We start from the raw sequence: 16,862 nt of genomic DNA, 5'->3' as shown, positions 1-16,862 counted from the left end.
AATCCAAGAGATATCTACTCAATCTAAGATAGAACGGAGGTGGTTGTCAGGCACACGTTCATAGTTGAGAATATGATGAGTGTCACGGATCATCACATTCATCCGGGTTAAGAACAAGTGATATCTTAGAATGGAAGCAAGCATGATTGAATGAAAAACAGTAGTAATTGCATTAATCCATCAAGATACAGCAGAGCTCCTCACCCCCAACCATGGGGTTTAGAGACTCATGCCGTGGGAAGTACACAAAGAAACGTGTAAAGTGTCATGAGGTACAGATACAATGTCAAAAGATCCTATTAATAGTGAACTAGTAACCTAGGGTATACAGAAATGAGTAAATGACATAAAAATCTACTTCTGGGTCCACTTAGTGTGTGCTTGGGCTGAGCATTGAAGCTTTCATGTGTAGAGACTTTTTCTGGAGTTAAACGCCAGCTTTCATGCCAGTTTGGGCGTTTAACTCCAAGTTTTATGCCAGTTCCAGCGTTAAACGCTGAAAATTCTGAGGCTGATTTGCCACGCCGATTTGGGCCATCAAATCTCGGGCAAAGTATGGACTATTATACATTGCTGGAAAGCCCAGGATGTCTACTTTCAAACGCCGTTGAGAGCGCGCCAATTGGGCTTCTGTAGCTCCAGAAAATCCACTTCGAGTGCAGGGAGGTCAGAATCCAACAGCATCTGCAGTCCTTTTCAGTCTCTGAATCAGATTTTTGCTCAGGACCCTCAATTTCAGCCAGAAAATACCTGAAATCACAGAAAAACACACAAACTCATAGTAAAGTCCAGAAAAGTGAATTTTAACTGAAAACTAATAAAAATATACTAAAAACTAACTAAAATATACTAAAAACATACTAAAAACAATGCCAAAAAGCGTATAAATTATCCGCTCATCAGAGGCCCAGGAACTCATTGAGATGGTTGCAAATAACCAGTACATGTACACTTCTGAAAGAAATCCTATGAACAATGGGACGACTCAGAAGAGAGGAGTTCTTGAGATTGATACTCTGAATGCCATATTAGCTCAGAACAAAATATTGACTCAGCAAGTCAATATGATTTTTTAGAATCTGACTGGATTGCAAGCTGCATCTGGCAGTGCTAAAGAAGCCTCCTCAGAAGGAGAAGCTTATGACCCTGAGAATCCTGTAACGGAAGAGGTGAATTACATGGGAGAATCTTTTGGAAACACCTATAATCCTTCACGGAGGAATCCTCTAAATTTCTCATGGAAGGATCAATAGAAGCCTCAACAAGGCTTCAACAATAATAATGGTAGGAGAAATAAGTTTGGCAATAGCAAACCTTTTTCATCATCTTCTCAGCAACAGACAGAGAATTCTGAGCAGAGCCTCTCTGGTCTAGCAAGCATAGTCTCTGATCTATCTAAGGCCACTATCAATTTCATGATTGAAACAAGGTCCTCCATCAGAAATTTGAAGGGACAAGTGGGTCAGCTGAGTAAAAGAATTACTAAAACTCCTCCTAGTACTCTCACAAGCAATACAGAAGAGAATCCAAAAAGAGGAGTGCAAGGCCATAACCATACTTGGCGTGGCCAAACCTGGAAAAGAGGAAGAGGCAGTGGTTCCCAATGAGAAAGACCTCAATAGACGTCTACTGACCACTAGAGAGTTCCCTCATGAGGAACCAAAGGAATCTGAGGCTCAAGCAGAGACCATAGAGATTTCACTGAATTTCCTATTACCATTCAATAGCTCTGATGAATATTCTTCTTCTGAAAAAGATGAAGTCATTGCTAAAAAGCAAGTTACTCAGTATTTAGGAGCAATCATGAAGCTGAATGCCAAGTTATTTGGTAATGAGACTTAGGAGGATGAACCTCCATTGTTCATTAATGAACTAAATGCCTTGGTTCAGCTGAAGATACCTTAAAAGAAGCCGAATCCCAGAACGTTCTTAATACCTTGCACCATTTGCACCATGACCTTTGAGAAGGCTCTGTGTGACCTGGGGTCAGGCATCAACCTCATGCTACTCTCTGTAATGGAGAAACTAGGAATCTTTGAGGTACAAGCTGCAAGAATCTCATTGGAGATGGCAAACAGATCGATGAAAAAGGCTTATGGACTTGTGAGGATGTCTTAATGAAGGTTGAAGGCCTTTACATCCCTGCTGACTTCATAATCCTAGACACTGGGAAGGATGAGGATGAATCCATCATCCTTGGAAGACCCTTCCTAGCCACATCGAAGGCTGTAATTGATGTGGTCAAAGGAGAGTTAGTCCTTCAGTTGAATGAGGACTAACTTTTGTCTAACGCCAAAGGATCTTCCTCTATAAACATGGAAAAGAAGCATGAAAGGCTTCATCTAATTCTCTCCATACAGAGTCAAGCAGAGCCTCCACACTCAAACTCTAAATTTGGTATTGGGAGGCCACAACCATGCTCTGAACAATTGTGAAGCTCTGAAAAGAGCTCACTATCAAGCTATTGACATTAAAGAAGCGCTTATTGGGAGGCAACTCAATTTATTTCTTTATCTATGTTACTTTATGTTTTCTTTAGGATGATGATCACATGGAGTCACAAAAACAACTGTAAAAATTAAAGCAAAATCAAAAACAGCATCAAAAATAGCACACCCTGGAGGACGAGCTTACTGCCATTTAAACGCCAGTAAGGATACCAAAATGGGCGTTTAACACCCAGCCTGGCACCATTCTGGGCTTTAAACGCCAAAACTGGAAGGCAAACTGGCATTTAAACGCCAGTAAGGGTAGAAAAAAAGGCGTTTAAACGCCCAGCCTAGCACCATTCTGGGCGTTAAATGCCAGAACTCGCAGGCAGACTGGTGTTTAATGCCAGAAAAGGGCAGTAGCCTGGCGTTTAAATGCCATGAATGGCACATAGAGGGCCTTTAACGCCAAAGAGGTGCAGGGACGAAAAATCCGTGACACCTCAGGATCTGTGGACCTCACAGGATCCCTACCTACCCCCACCTTACTTTTTCTCTTCTTCACACCTCTCTATAACACTCTACCCAAAACACCACTCACCAATCAAATCTTACCCTCTTCCCCATATTCTCTTTACCACTCATATCCATCCCCTAATTCCTAAAAACCCATCATAAAACCCCACCTACCTCGCCATTAAAATTCAAACTATTTCCCTCCCCAAACCACCCAACTTCACACGAACCAACCCCTCCTCTTACCCTATATATACCCCCCACTTACTCCTCCACTTTCACACATCACAAACACTTCTTTCCCCCTTGGCCAAAACCCTCTCACGCCTCCATCTCCCACTTATCTTCTTCTTCAACTCCCTTCTTTCTTCTTTTGCTCGAGGACGAGCAAACCTCTTAAGTTTGGTGTGGGAAAAAGCCTTACTTTTTAATTTTCTATAACCATTATTGGCACCTAAGGCTGGAGAAACCTCAAGAAAGAGGAAAGGGAAGGCAATTGCTTCCACCTCTGAGTCATGGGAGATGGAAAGATTCATCTCAAAAGCCCATCAAGACCACTTTTATGAAGTTGTGGCCAAGAAAAAGGTGATCCCCGAGGTCCCCTTCAAGCTCAAAAGGAGCGAATATCCAGAGATCCGACATGAGATTAGGAGAAGAGGATAGGAAGCTCTCACCAATCCAATTCAACAAGTTGGAATCTTAATGGTTCAAGAGTTCTATGCTAATGCATGGATCACTAAGAACCATGATCAAAGTATGAACCCAGACCTGAAGAATTGGCTCACAATGTTCCAAGGGAAATACTTAGATTTCAGTCCAAAAAATGTGAGATTGGCGTTCAACTTGCCAATTGATGAGCGGATAATTTGTACGCTTTTTGGCATTATTTTTAGTGTGTTTTTAGTATGATCTAGTTAGTTTTTAGTATATTTTTATTAGTTTTTAGTTAAAATTCACTTTTCTGGACTTTACTATGAGTTTGTGTGTTTTTCTGTGATTTCAGGTATTTTCTGGCTGAAATTGAGGGACCTGAGCAAAAATCTGATTCAGAGACTAAAAAGGACTGCAGATGCTGTTGGATTCTGACCTCCCTGCACTCGAAGTGGATTTTCTGGAGCTACAGAGACCCAATTGGCGCGCTCTTAACGGCATTGGAAATTAGACATCCTGGTCTTTCCAGCAATATATGATAGTCCATACTTTGCCCAAGATTTGATGGCCCAAACCGGCGTTCAAAGTCACCCTCAGAAATCCCAGCGTTAAACGCTGGAACTGGCACCAAAATGGGAGTTAAACGCCCAAACTGGCATAAAAGCTGGCGTTTAACTCCAAGAGAAGTCTCTGCACGAAAATGCTTCATTGCTCAGCCCAAGCACACACCAAGTGGGCCCGGAAGTGGATTTTTATGTCATTTACTCATCTCTGTACACCCTAGGCTACTAGTTTTCTATAAGTAGGACCTTTTACTATTGTATTGGGACATCGAGGGGTAGCTATCTTCATTTTATGCTATCTTAGATCATTGGGAGGCTGGCCATTCGGCCATGCCTAGACCTTGTTCTTATGTATTTTCAGCGGTGGAGCTTCTACACACCATAGATTAAGGTGTGGAGCTCTGCTGTACCTCGAGTATTAATGCAATTACTATTGTTCTTCCATTCAATTCCGCTTGTTCTTGTTCTAAGATATCACTTGTTCTTCAACTTGATGAATGTGATGATCCGTGACACTCATCATCATTCTCACCTATGAACGTGTGACTGACAACCACCTCCGTTCTACCTTCGATTGGGTGAATATCTCTTGGATTCCTGATTGCACGATGCATGGTTGATCGCCTGACAACCGAGTGCTCGTCTGACAAACGAGCCAACCATTCCGTGAGATCAGAGTCTTCGTGGTATAGGCTAGAACTGATGGCGGCATTCAAGAGAATCCGGAAGGTCTAACCTTGTCTGTGGTATTCTGAGTAGGATTCAATGATTGAATGACTGTGACGTGCTTCAAACTCCTAGCAGGCGGGGCGTTAGTGACAGACGCAAAAGAATCGATGGATTCTATTCCGGCCTGACCGAGAACCGACAGATGATTACCCATGCTGTGACAGAGCATAGGCAGCGTTTTCACTGAGAGGATGAGAGGTAGCCATTGACAACGGTGAAACCCTACATGAGCTTGCCATGGAAAGGAGTAAGAAGGATTGGATGAAGACAGTAGGAAAGCAGAGAGACGGAAGGGAAGGCATCTTCATGCGCTTATCTGAAGTTCCTACCAATGAATTACATAAGTACCTCTATCTTTATCTTATTGTTTATTTTCGTTCATCATCATATCCATTTGAGTTTGCCTGACTAAGATTTACAAGATGACCATAGCTTGCTTCATACTAACAATCTCCGTGGGATCGACCCTTGCTCGCGTAAGGTTTATTACTTGGACGACCCAGTGCACTTGCTGGTTAGTTGTGCGAAGTTGTGTAATGCCATGGTACTGAGCTACCAAGTTTTTGGGGTTCATGACCGGGGATTATGAGAGTTGTGAAAAGTATTGTTCACAATTTCGCGCACCAAGTTTTTGGCGCCGTTGCCGGGGATTGTTCAAGTTTTGAGCAAGCTTTTTGTCCGATAACATCAGTGCCAAGATCCGGCAACAGCACCAAGTTTTTGGCGCCGTTGCCGGGGATTGTTCAGTTTGGACAACTGACGGTTCATCTTGTTGCTTAGATTAGGTATTTATTTTTTTCGAAATTCTTGAAGATGAATTCTAGAGTTTCATGATGATTTGTTGAAGTCTGGCTGGCTGAGAAGCCATGTCTAATCTCATTGGACCGAGGTTTCAACTTATCATCACAAAAGCTTGTTGATTTTTATCAATCTTGCTTTTGGAGCAGTGATCTGCTAAGGCTTGGCTGGCCTTTGGCCATGTCTAGTGTTTTGGACCGAAGCTTTCTTTGAAAGCTTGGCTGGCTGTGAAGCCATGTCTAATTCCTGGACCGGAGTCTTAGACTAGCATTGCATGATTCCTGGAATTCTCATTAAGAATTTTGATACCTTTTTCCACTTAATTTTCGAAAAACACAAAAAAAAATTTACAAAATCATAAAATCCAAAAATATTTATTGTTTGAGTCTAGTGTTTCATTTTAAGTTTGGTGTCAATTGTATGCATTCATTCATGTGTCTTAAGGATCTTCAAGTTGTTCTTGATGATTTCTTACTCTGATCTTTGAATTCTTTTGACTTGAGTGTTTATGTGTCTCATATAGTGTCAGTAGTATACAAACTGCTAAGTTTGGTGTCTTGCATGCATTGTTATTTGATTTTAGTTGTATTTTGATTTTTCCTTATTATTAAAAATCCAAAAATATTTTTAATTTGTGTCTTCTCAAGTCAATAATACAGAGAATTGAAGATTCAGAACATACTGCAGAGAAATTGTACAGAAAAAGCTGGGCGTTCAAAACGCCCAGTGAAGAAGGACAGACTGGCGTTTAAACGCCAGCCAGGGTACCTGGTTGGGCGTTTAACGCCCAAAAAGGTATAGTTTTGGGCGTTAAACGCCAGAATGTGCACCATTCTGGGCGTTTAACGCCAGGATGGCACAAGAGGGAAGATTCTGTTTTTCAATGCAATTTTTTTTCAGGTTTTCAAAGTTTTTCAAAATCAAATCTTTTTCAAATCATATCTTTTCAATCATATGCTTTCAAAATTGATTTCTTTCTATTTTCAAAGATACTTGCTACCAATTAATGATTTGATTCAACATTTCAAGTATGTTGCCTTTTCTGTTGAGAAAGGTTTAATGTTTGAATCATATCTTTTCTTGTTAGCCAAGTTTTTAATTTTCAAAATCAAATCTTTTTTTTAAAATGTTTTTCAAATCATATCTTCTCAATCACATCTTTTTAAAACTAATCATATTTTCTTAACCACATCTTTTTCAAAATAGTTTTCAATCAAATCTTTTTGATTTCCAATTTTAAAATCTTTTTCAAAAATCACTTGATTTCTTTTCCACTTTCATTTTCGAAAATCAAGTAGTGTTTTCAAAAATGTTTTCAAAATCTTTTACTTAATTTTTGAAAATTACTTCCCTCCTTCTCACATCCTTCTACTTATGGACTAACACTATCCCTTAATGCAAAATTCGAACTCCACCTTCTTTGATAAGTTCGAATTTTCTACTTCTGTCTTCTACTCTTCTTTTCCTCTGACACTTTAAGGAATCTCTATACTGTGACATAGAGGATTCCACATTTTCTTGTTCTCTTCTCTTTCATATGAGCAGGAGCAAAGACAAAGGCATCCTTGTTGAGGCTGATCCTGAACCTGAAAGGACCTTGAAGAGAAAGCTAAGAGAAGCCAAAGCACAACTCTCTTTAGAGGACCTGACCGAATTCTTCAAAGAAGAAGAACACATGGCAGCCAAAAACAACAATGCCAACAATGCAAGGAAGGTGCTGGGTGACTTTACTGCACCTACTCCCGATTTCTATGGGAGAAGCATCTCTATCCCTGCCATTGGAGCAAACAACTTTGAGCTTAAGCCTCAATTAGTTTCTCTAATGCAATAGAATTGCAAGTTCCATGGACTTCCATTGGAAGATCCTCATCAGTTCTTAGCTGAGTTCTTGCAAATCTGTGACACAGTCAAGACTAATGGGGTTGACCCTGAGGTCTACAGACTTATGCTATTCCCTTTTGCTGTAAGAGACAGAGCTAGAACATGGTTGGACTCTCAACCTAAAGAAAGCCTGGACTCTTGGGAAAAGCTAGTCAATGCCTTCTTGGAAAAGTTCTTTCCACCTCAAAAATTGAGTAAGCTTAGAGTGGAAGTCCAAACCTTCAGACAGAAGGAAGGAGAATCCCTCTATGAAGCTTGGGAAAGATACAAACAATTAATCAGAAAGTGTCCTTCTGATATGCTTTCTGAATGAAGCATCATAGGTATTTTCTATGATGGTCTCTCTGAACTATCCAAAATGTCTTTGGATAGCTCTGCAGGAGGATCTCTTCATCTGAAGAAGACGCCCACTGAAGCTCAAGAACTGATTGAAATGGTTGCAAATAACCAATTCATGTACACTTCTGAAAAAAATTCTGTGAACAATGGGACTAGTCAGAAGAAAGGAATTCTTGAGATTGACACTCTGAATGCCATATTGGCTCAGAATAAAATATTGACTCAACAAGTCAATATAATTTCTCAAAGTCTGTCTGGAATGCAAAATGCACCAAGCAGTACTAAGGAGGCTTCATCTGAGGAAGAAGCTTATGATCCTGAGAACCCTTCAATGGAAGAGGTGAATTACATGGGAGAACCCTATGGAAACACCTATAATCCTTCATGGAGAAATCATCCAAATTTTTCATGGAAGGATCAACAGAGACCCCAATAAGGTTTCAACAACAATAATGGTGGAAGAAACAGGTTTAGCAATAGCAAGCCTTTTCCATTATCTTCTCAGTAACAGACAGAGAGTTCTAAGCAGAATACCTCTGACTTAACAACCATGGTCTCTGATCTAATCAAAACCACTCAAAATTTCATGACTGAAACAAGGTCCTCCATTAGAAATTTGGAGGCACAAGTGGGTCAGCTGAGCAAGAAAATTACTGAACTCCCTCCTAGTACTCTTCCAAGCAATACAGAAGAAAATCCAAAAGGAGAGTGCAAGGCCATCAACATGGCCGAATTTTGGGAGGAAGAAGAGGCAGTGAACGCCACTGAGGAAGGCCTCACTGGACGTCCACTGGCCTCCAATGAGTTCCCCAATGAGGAACCATGGGAATCTGAGGCTCAAACTAAGACCATAGAGATTCCATTGGACTTACTTCTGCCATTCATGAGCTCTGATGAGTATTCTTCCTCTGAAGAGGATGAGTATGTCACTAAAGAGCAAGTTGCTAAATACCTTGGAGCAATCATGAAGCTGAATGACAAGTTATTTGGAAATGAGACTTGGGAGGATGAACCTCCTTTGCTCACCAAAGAACTGGATGACTTGTCTAGGCAGAAACTGCCTCAAAAGAGACAGGATCCTGGGAAGTTTTCAATACCTTGTACCATAGGCACCATGACCTTCAAGAAGGCCTTGTGTGACTTAGGGTCAAGTGTAAACCTCATGCCTCTCTCTGTAATGGAGAAGTTAGGGATCTCGGAGGTGCAAGCTGCAAAAATCTCACTAGAAATGGCAGACAATTCAAGAAAACAAGCCCATGGACTTGTAGAGGATGTTCTGGTTAAAGTTGAAGATCATTACATCCCTACTGATTTCATAGTCCTAGAGACTGGGAAGTGCATGGATGAGTCCATCATCCTTGGCAGACCCTTCCTAGCCACTGCAAGGGCTGTGATTGATGTTGATAGAGGAGAGTTGATCATTCAAGTGAATGAAGAATCCTTGGTGTTTAAGGCTCAAGGATATCCCTCTGTCATCATGGAGAGGAAGCATGAAGAGCTTCCCTCAAAACAGAGCAAAACAGAGCCCCCACAGTCAAACTCTAAGTTTGGTGTTGGGAGGCCACAACCAAACTCTAAGTTTGGTGTTGAACCCCCACATTCAAACTCTAAGTTTGGTGTTGGGAGGTTCCAACATAGCTCTAAGCATTTCTGAGGCTCCATGAGAGCCCTATGTCAAGCTAATGACATTAAAGAAGCGCTTGTTGGGAGGCAACCCAATGTTTTATAATTAACTATTTTCTTTTGTTATTTTATATTTTTGTAGGTTGGTGATCATGAGAAGTCACAAAATTAATGAAAAAAGCAAAAACAGAATGAAAAACAGGAAGAAAAACAGCACACCCTGGAAGACGCACCCACTGGCGTTTAAACGCCAGTGAGGTTAGCTGTTGGGCGTTTAACGCCCAGTCTGGCACCATTCTGGGCGTTTAACGCCAGAAAGAGGCACCAGACTGGCGTTAAACGCCAGAAATGGGCAAGAAGCTGGTGTTAAACGCCAGAAATGGGCACCAGCCCGGCGTTTAACACCAGAAATGGCTAAAACCGTGATTTTGCTTGCCATTTGGTGCAGGGATGACTTTTTTTTGACACCTCAGGATCTGTGGACCCCACAGGATCCCCACCTACCCTACCACTCTCTCTCTCTTCTTCACCCATTCACCAATCACCTCAACACCTCTTCCCCAAAAACCCTTCACCTATCAAATCCCATCTTTCTCTTCACCACTCACATCCATCCTTCATAAAACCCCACCTACCTCACCATTCAAATTCAAACCACTTTCCCACCCAAACCCACCCTCAAATGCCGAACCCTACCCTTCCCCTTCTCCTATATAAACCCTCCTTCACTCCTTCATTTTCACACAACATACACACCACTTCTCCCCTTCTTGGCCGAAAACAAAAGCCATTCCCTTTCCCCTCATTTCTTCTTCTTCTACTCTCTTCTTTCTTCTTTTGCTCGAGGACGAGCAAACCTTTTAAGTTTGGTGTGGTAAAAGCATTGCTTTTTGTTTTTCCATAACCATTTATGGCATCCAAGGCCGGAGAAACCTCTAGAAAGAGGAAAGGGAAGGCAAAAGCTTCCACCTCCGAGTCATGGGAGATGGAAAGATTCATCTCAAGGGTGCATCAAGACCACTTCTATGAAGTTGTGGCCTTGAAAAAGGTGATCCCCGAGGTCCCTTTTTCACTCAAAAAGGGTAAATATCCGGAGATCCGACATGAGATCCAAAGAAGAGGTTGGGAAGTTCTTACCAACCCCATTCAACAAGTCGGAATCTTGATGGTTCAAGAGTTCTATGCCAATGCATGGATCACCAAGAACCATGATCAAAGTGTGAACCCGGATCCAAAGAATTATCTTACTATGGTTCGGGGGAAATACTTGGACTTTAGTCCGGAAAGTGTGAGGTTGGCGTTCAACTTGCCCATGATGCAAGGAGATGAACATCCTTACACTAGAAGGGTCAACTTTGATCAAAGGTTGGACCAAGTCCTCACGATCATATGTGAAGAGGGCGCCCAATGGAAGAGAGATTCAAGAGGGAAGCCGGTTCAATTGAGAAGGCATGACTTCAAGCCCGTGGCTAGAGGATGGTTAGAGTTTATACAACGCTCAATCATTCCCACTAGCAACCGGTCCGAAGTTACCATAGACCGGGCTATCATGATCCATAGCATCATGATTGGAGAAGAAATAGAAGTTCATGAGGTTATAGCCCAAGAACTCTATAAGGTGGCGGACAAGTCCTCTACCTTGGCAAGGTTAGCCTTCCCTCATCTCATTTGTCACCTCTGTTATTCAGTTGGAGTTGACATAGAGGGAGACACCCCTATTGATGAGGACAAGCCCATCACTAAGAAGAGAATGGAGCACACAAGAGACCCCACTCGTCATGAGATCCCTGAGATTCCTCAAGGGATGCACTTTCCTTCACAAAACTATTGGGAGCAATTAAACACCTCCCTAGGAGAATTGAGTTCCAACATGGGACAACTAAGGGTGGAGCATCAAGAACACTCCATCATCCTCCATGAAATTAGAGAAGATCAAAGAATCATGAGAGAGGAGCAACAAAGACAAGGAAGAGACATTGAGGAGCTCAAGCACTCCATAGGATCTTCAAGAGGAAGAAAGAGCCGCCATCACTAAGGTGGACCCGTTCTTTGATTTCTTTGTTCTTTATTCTTCTGTTTTTCGAATTTTAGTGCTTATGTTTATCTATGTTTGTGTCTTGTGATCATTAGTGTCTTAGTGTCTATGCCTTAAAGTTATGAATGTCCTATGAATCCATCACCTTTCTTGAATAAAAACGTGCTTAAATTGAAAAGGAAAGAATTGCATGAATTTTGAATTTTATAACAGTTTAATTATTTTGATGTGGTGGCAATATTTTTGTTTTCTGAATGTATGCTTAAACAGTGCATATGTATCTTGAATTTGTGGTTCATGAATGTTGGCTCTTGAAAGAATGATGAAAAAGGAGACATGTTACTGAGGATCTGAAAAATCATTACAATGATTCTTGAAGCAAGAAAAAGCATTACTATTCAAAAAAAAACGAAAAAAAAGAGAAAAAGAGAAAGAAAAGAAAGAAAAATAAAGTTGTGATCCAAGGCAATAAGAGTGTGCTTAAGAACCCTGGACACCTCTAATTGGGGACTCTAGCAAAGCTGAGTCACAATCTGAAAAGGTTCACCCAATTATGTGTCTGTGGCATGTATGTATCCGGTGGTAATACTGGAAGACAGAGTGCTTTGGGCCACGGCCAAGACTCAATAAGTAACTATGTTCAAGAATCATCATACTTTACTAGGAGAATCATTAACACTATCTGGATTCTAAGTTCCTAAAGAAGCCAATCATTCTGAATTTCAAAGGATAGAGTGAGATGCCAAAACTATTCAGAGGCAAAAAGCTAAAAGCCCCGCTCATCTAATTAATACTGATCTTCACAGATGTTTTTGGAATTCATTGCATATTCTCTTCTTTTTATCTTATTTGATTTTTAGTTGCTTGAGGGCAAGCAACAATTTAAGTTTGGTGTTGTGATGAGCGGATAATTTGTACGCTTTTTGGCATTGTTTTTAGTGTGTTTTTAGTATGATCTAGTTAGTTTTTAGTATATTTTTATTAGTTTTTAGTTAAAATTCACTTTTCTGGACTTTACTATGAGTTTGTGTGTTTTTCTGTGATTTCAGGTATTTTCTGGCTGAAATTGAGGGACCTGAGCAAAAATCTGATTCAGAGACTAAAAAGGACTGCAGATGCTGTTGGATTCTGACCTCCCTGCACTCGAAGTGGATTTTCTGGAGCTACAGAAGCCCAATTGGCGCGCTCTCAACGGCATTGGAAAGTAGACATCCTGGGATTTCCAGCAATATATGATAGTCCATACTTTGCCCAAGATTTGATGGCCCAAACCGGCGTTCAAAGTCACCCTCAGAAATCCCAGCGTTAAACGCTGGAACTGGCACCAAAATGGGAGTTAAACGCCCAAACTGGCATAAAAGCTGGCGTTTAACTCCAAGAGAAGTCTCTGCACGAAAATGCTTCATTGCTCAGCCCAAGCACACACCAAGTGGGCCCGGAAGTGGATTTTTATGTCATTTACTCATCTTTGTACACCCTAGGCTACTAGTTTTCTATAAGTAGGACCTTTTACTATTGTATTGGGACATCGAGGGGTAGCTATCTTCATTTTATGCTATCTTAGATCATTGGGAGGCTGGCCATTTGGCCATGCCTAGACCTTGTTCTTATGTATTTTCAACGGTGGAGCTTCTACACACCATAGATTAAGGTGTGGAGCTCTGCTGTACCTCGAGTATTAATGCAATTACTATTGTTCTTCCATTCAATTCCGCTTGTTCTTGTTCTAAGATATCACTTGTTCTTCAACTTGATGAATGTGATGATCCGTGACACTCATCATCATTCTCACCTATGAACGTGTGACTGACAACCACCTCCGTTCTACCTTCGATTGGGTGAATATCTCTTGGATTCCTGATTGCACAATGCATGGTTGATCGCCTGACAACCGAGTGCTCGTCTGACAAACGAGCCAACCATTCCGTGAGATCAGAGTCTTCGTGGTATAGGCTAGAACTGATGGCGGCATTCAAGAGAATCCGGAAGGTCTAACCTTGTCTGTGGTATTCTGAGTAGGATTCAATGATTGAATGACTGTGACGTGCTTCAAACTCCTAGCAGGCGGGGCGTTAGTGACAGATGCAAAAGAATCGATGGATTCTATTCCGGCCTGACCGAGAACCGACAGATGATTACCCATGCTGTGACAGAGCATAGGCAGCGTTTTCACTGAGAGGATGGGAGGTAGCCATTGACAACGGTGAAACCCTACATGAGCTTGCCATGGAAAGGAGTAAGAAGGATTGGATGAAGACAGTAGGAAAGCAGAGAGACGGAAGGGAAGGCATCTTCATGCGCTTATCTGAAGTTCCTACCAATGAATTACATAAGTACCTCTATCTTTATCTTATTGTTTATTTTCGTTCATCATCATATCCATTTGAGTTTGCCTGACTAAGATTTACAAGATGACCATAGCTTGCTTCATACTAACAATCTCCGTGGGATCGACCCTTACTCGCGTAAGGTTTATTACTTGGACGACCCAGTGCACTTGCTGGTTAGTTGTGCGAAGTTGTGTAATGCCATGGTACTGAGCTACCAAGTTTTTGGGGTTCATGACCGGGGATTATGAGAGTTGTGAAAAGTATTGTTCACAATTTCGCGCACCACCAATCATGAGAGGAGATTCTCACCCTTTCATTAAAAGATTCACCTTTGATCAAAGGTTAGACCAAGTCCTCAAGGACATCTGTGTGGAAGGAGCTCAATAGAAGAGAGATTCCAAAGACAAGCCAGTTCAACTAAGAAGGCCAGACCTTAAGCCTGTGGCTAGAGGATGGTTGGAGTTCATCCAACGTTCTATCATTCCTACTAGCAACCGATTCGAAGTAACTGTGGATCGTGCTATCATGATCCATAGTATCATGATTGGAGAGGAAGTGGAAGTTCATGAGATCATACCTCTAGAACTATACAAGGTGGCTGGCAAGCCCTCCACTTTGGCAAGGTTAGCCTTTCCTCATCTCATCAGTCACCTATGCAATTTAGTCGAAATTGTCATAGAAGAAGACATCCTCATTGAAGAGGACAAGCCCATCACTAAAAAGAGGATGGAGTAAACAAGAGAGCCCACTCATGGACCTCAACAAGATCATGAGGAAGTCACTCATCAAGAAATCCCTGAGATGCCTCAAGGGATGCATTTTCCTCTACACAACTATTGGGAGCAACTTAACACCTCTTTAGGGGATTTTAGTTCCAATATAGAGCAACTAATGGTGGAGCACCAAGAGCACTCCATTATCCTCCATGAAATATAGAGAACCAAAGAGCCATGAGGGAGGAGCAACAAAGGCAAGGAAGAAACATTGAGGAGCTTAAGCACTCTATAGGAGCTTCAAGAGGAAGAACTAGCCGCCATCACTAAGGTGGACCCGTTCTTTAATTTCCTTGTTATTTGTTTTTCTGTTTTTTCATCCCTTATGCTTTATGTTTTGTCTAAGTTTGTGTCTTTATTACATGATCATTAGTGTCTAGTGTCTATGCCTTGAAGTTATGAATGTCCCATAAATCCTTCACCTTTCTTAAATGAAAAATGTTTCTAATTGCAAAAGAACAAGAAGTACATCAATTTCGAATTCTATCTTGAAATTAGTTTAATTATTTTGATGTGGTGGCAATACTTTTTGTTTTCTGAATGAATGCTTGAACAGTGCATATTTTTTATAGTGAAGTTTATGAATGTTAAAATTGTTGGCTCTTGAAAGAATAATGAAAAAAGAGAAAAGTTATTGATAATCTGAAAAATCATAAAATTGATTCTTGAAGCAAGAAAAAGCAGTGAAAAAGAAAAAGCTTGCGGAAAAAATGGCAAAAAAATAAAGAAAAAAAAGAAAAAGCAAGCAGAAAAAGCCAATAGCCTTTTAAACCAAAAGGCAAGGATAAAAAGGATCCAAGACTTTGAGCATTAATGGATAGGAGGGCCAAAAGGAATAAAATCCCTGCCTAAGCGGCTAAATCAAGTTGTCCCTAACCATGTGCTTGGGTTATGAAGGTCCAAGTGAAAAGCTTAGGACTGAGTGGTTAAAGTTGTAATCCAAAGCAAAAAGAGTGTGCTTAAGAACTCTGGACACCTCTAACTAGGGACTCTAGCAAAGCTGAGTCACAATCTAAAAAGGTTCACCCAGTTATGTGTCTGTGGCATTTATGTATCCGGTGATAATACTGGAAAACAAGATGCTTAGGGTCACGGCCAAGACCCATAAGTAGTTGTGTTCAATCAACATACTGAACTAGGAGAATCAATAACACTATCTTAATTCTGAATTCCTATAGATGCTAATCATTCTGAATTTCAAAGGATAAAGTGAGATGCCAAAACTGTTCAGAAGCAAAAAGCTACAAGTCCCGCTCATCTATTTAGAACTAAGCTTCATTGATATTTTAGGATTTATTATATATTCTCTTCTTTTTATCCTATTTTATTTTCAGTTGCTTGGGAACAAGTAACAATTTAAGTTTGGTGTTGTGATGAGCGGATAATTTATACGCTTTTTGGCATTTTTTTAGGTTGTTTTTAGTATGTTTTAGTTACTTTTTAATATATTTTTATTAGTTTTTATGCAAAAATCACATTTTTGGACTTTACTATAAGTTTGTGTGTTTTTCTGTGATTTCAGGTATTTTTTGGTTGAAATTGAGGGACCTGAGCAAAAATCTGAATTAGAGGCTAAGAAAGGACTGCAGATGCTATTGGATTCTGAGCTCCCTACACTCGAAGTGTATTTTCTGTAGCTACAGAAGCCCAATTGGTGCACTCTCAATTGCGTTGAAAAGTAGACATCTTGGGCTCTCCAGCAATGTTTAATAGTCCATACTTTGCCCGAGATTTGATGGCCCAAACTAGCGACCAAACGCCCACCAGAGACCCTTTTCTAGATTAAAACGCCAGAACTGGCACCAAAGCTGGCGTTTAACTCCAAGGATGGTCTATGCACGTGAAAGCTTTAAGGCTCAGCCCAAACACACACCAAGTGGGCCTCAGAAGTGGATTTCTGCACTATCTACTCATTTTCTGTAAACCTAGTTTACTAGTTTAGTATAAATAGCACTTTTTACTATTGTATTGAAGTCTTTGACCTTTTGGGAGTTCTTCGAACCCTTTTTGGAGGCTGGCCATTCGGCCATGCCTATACCCTTTGTTCTTATATATTTTCAACGGTGGAGTTTCTACACCTCATAGATTAAGGTGAGGAGCTCTGCTGCTCCTCATGAATTAATGCAAGTACTATGGTTTTTCATTCAATTCACACCTACTTTTTCTCCAAGATATACTCTTGTACTTAATTCAGT

General features: G+C 40.8%; 1 non-coding gene across 1 annotated transcript; it reads right to left on the bottom strand.

The window, feature by feature from the left end:
- Window positions 1-7,763: 7,763 nt before the first annotated feature.
- LOC112719292 (small nucleolar RNA R71) lies at window positions 7,764-7,871 on the bottom strand. Its single transcript, XR_003161599.1, has one exon. It is a non-coding gene; the product is annotated as a small nucleolar RNA R71 (small nucleolar RNA).
- Between the last annotated feature and the right edge of the window lie 8,991 nt (window positions 7,872-16,862).

This window comes from Arachis hypogaea, chromosome 10 (genome assembly GCF_003086295.3).
Source record: "Arachis hypogaea cultivar Tifrunner chromosome 10, arahy.Tifrunner.gnm2.J5K5, whole genome shotgun sequence".
NCBI lineage: Eukaryota > Viridiplantae > Streptophyta > Magnoliopsida > Fabales > Fabaceae > Arachis > Arachis hypogaea.
The sequence above is the reverse complement of the archived record's forward strand: the minus strand, read 5'-3'. Positions and strand labels throughout refer to the sequence as shown.